The sequence below is a fragment of the Aristolochia californica genome, unplaced genomic scaffold (genome assembly GCF_029961685.1).
Source record: "Aristolochia californica isolate CCGP_79_NKW_82.1479 unplaced genomic scaffold, dmAriCali1.0.hap1 SCAF_21, whole genome shotgun sequence".
Lineage (NCBI taxonomy): Eukaryota > Viridiplantae > Streptophyta > Magnoliopsida > Piperales > Aristolochiaceae > Aristolochia > Aristolochia californica.
Window position 1 is genome coordinate 655,001 of NW_027181893.1, and position 2,500 is coordinate 657,500.

A 2,500-nucleotide genomic window follows, 5' to 3' on the forward strand; every position below is an offset into this window, starting at 1 on the left:
GGCGCCCAGGCGGAAACGAGGCGCCCAGGCGAAAAAGAGGCGCCCAGGCGGAAAGGCGCCAGGGCGCCCAGGCGGAAAAGAGGCGCCCTGGCGCCAAAAGAGGCGCCAGGCGAAAAGGCGCCAGGGCGCCCAGGCGGAAAAGAGGCGCCCAGGCGGAATGGCGCCAGGGCGCCCAGGCGGAAAAGAGGCGCCCAGGCGAAAAAGAGGCGCCCAGGCGGAAAAGAGGCGCCCTGGCGTAGGCGCCCAGGCGCCAAAAGAGGCGCCAGGCGAAAAGGCGCCAGGGCGCCCAGGCGGAAAAGAGGCGCCCAGGCGGAATGGCGCCAGGGCGCCCAGGCGGAAAAGAGGCGCCCAGGCGAAAAAGAGGCGCCCAGGCGGAAAGGCGCCAGGGCGCCCAGGCGGAAAAGAGGCGCCCTGGCGTAGGCGCCCATGCGCCAAAAGAGGCACCCAGGCGAAAAGGCGCCAGGGCGCCCAGGCGGAAAAGAGGCGCCCAGGCGGAATGGCGCCAGGGCACCCAGGCGGAAAAGAGGCGCCCAGGCTGAAAAGAGGCGCCCTGGCGTAGGCGCCCAGGCGCCAAAAGAGGCGCCAGGCGAAAAGGCGCCAGGGCGCCCAGGCGGAAAAGAGGCGCCCAGGCGAAAAAGAGGCGCCCTGGCGGAAAAGAGGCGCCCTGGCGTAGGCGCCCAGGCGCCAAAAGAGGCACCCAGGCGAAAAGGCGCCAGGGCGCCCAGGCGGAAAAGAGGCGCCCAGGCGGAATGGCGCCAGGGCACCCAGGCGGAAAAGAGGCGCCCAGGCGAAAAAGAGGCGCCCAGGCGGAAAAGAGGCGCCCTGGCGTAGGCGCCCAGGCGCCAAAAGAGGCGCCCAGGCGAAAAGGCGCCAGGGCGCCCAGGCGAAGAGGCGCCAGGGCGCCCAGGTGGGAAAGAGGCGCCCAGGCGAAAAGGCGCCAGGGCGCCCAGGCAGAAAAGAGGCGCCCAGGCGGAAAAGAGGCGCCCTGGCCAGGCGGAAAAGAGGCGCCCAGGCGGAAAAGAGGTGCCCAGGCGAAAAAGAGTCGCCCAGGCCGAAAGGCGCCATGGCGCCCAGGCGGAAAAGAGGCGCCCACGCGAAAAGGCGCCAGGGCGCCAAGGCGGAAAACAGGCGCCCAGGCGGAAAGGTGCCAGGGCGCCCAGGCGGAAAAGAGGCGCCCAGGCGCGTGGGGGGCAAGGCGCCAGGCGCCAGGCACGCGCGGAGGCAAGGCGCCAGGCGCAAGGCGCCACGCGCGCGCGCGCGTGGGGGGCGAGGCGCCAGGCGCCAGGCGCCGGGCGCGCGTGGGGGGCAAGGCGCCAGGCGCCGGGCGCGCGTGGGGGGCAAGGCGCCAGGCGCCGGGCGCGCGCGCGTGGGGCGCCAGGCGCCTGGCGGGCGGGCGCCCCCAGGAAGGGGTGCTGGCGCGCGATGGGGTTGCGCCCGTACGGACCGTGTGACAGTACAGACACTTTGGCGAAACCTCCTGCCCGAAGCGATTTTAGGCGTTCGGCTAGGTAGGTGACCCGGTTTTTTTCGCGTTTCTCGGCCGCTAGCCCCTTTTTTCGCGTTTTCGTGCGCGCGCCCCTCTTGACCTCGCACGCGCGCCGCGCGTCGCGTCCTTGTCCTTGTCCGCGTCCGCGTTCGCGCGTGTCGGCGATCACGGGCCCCGTGCATGGCTCGTCTCTGTGGACCATCGCCCCGCTCTTGTCCCTCTTTCGTGTTTGTGTGGCGCCCCGCCCCGTGCACCATTGCCGGCTGGCAGCAAGGTGCCTAGCCCCCCTTGCCGCCAGGCCTGTCCACCCCAAGGTGCTAAAGCCGCCAGGCACCCGTGCCGCCGAACCGTGCGTCCGTAAGCCGCTGCACGTGCGGCGGCCGGCCATGCCCGTGCTATTGACCCTGTGTGACAGTACAGACACTTTGGCGAAACCTCCTGGCCGACGGGGTTTTTGCGCCCACCTAGGTAGGGCGACCCCTTTTTTTTCGTGTCGCCTGTCCGTGTGTCCCTTTTTCGCCTTTTTCGGGTTCGTGTTTTCGTGTGCCGCCAAAAGCAAGCCCTGCGCTCGTCCCGTCCCGCTTGACCCGTGCATCCGCCGGTGCTGGCCTGCAAAATGCCTGTGAGCGACGCACGTGACCAGCAGCCCAGGCGAGTGTGCACGGGTGGCAGGCGAAACGGGCGTGCGTGTCGCCAGTGTGTATGTCCCTTTTTCGCCTTTTTCGGGTTCGTGTTTTCGTGTGCCGCCAAAAGCAAGCCCTGCGCTCGTCCCGTCCCGCTTGACCCGTGCATCCGCCGGTGCTGGCCTGCAAAATGCCTATGAGCGACGCATGTGACCAGCAGCCCAGGCGAGTGTGCATGGGTGGCAGGCGAAACGGGCGCGCGTGTCGCCAGTGCGTATGTCCCTTTTTCGGGTTCGTGTTTTCGTGTGCCACCAAAAGCAAGCCTTGCGCTCGTCCCGTCCCGCTTGACCCGTGCATCCGCCGGTGCTGGCCTGCAAAATGCCTGTGAGCG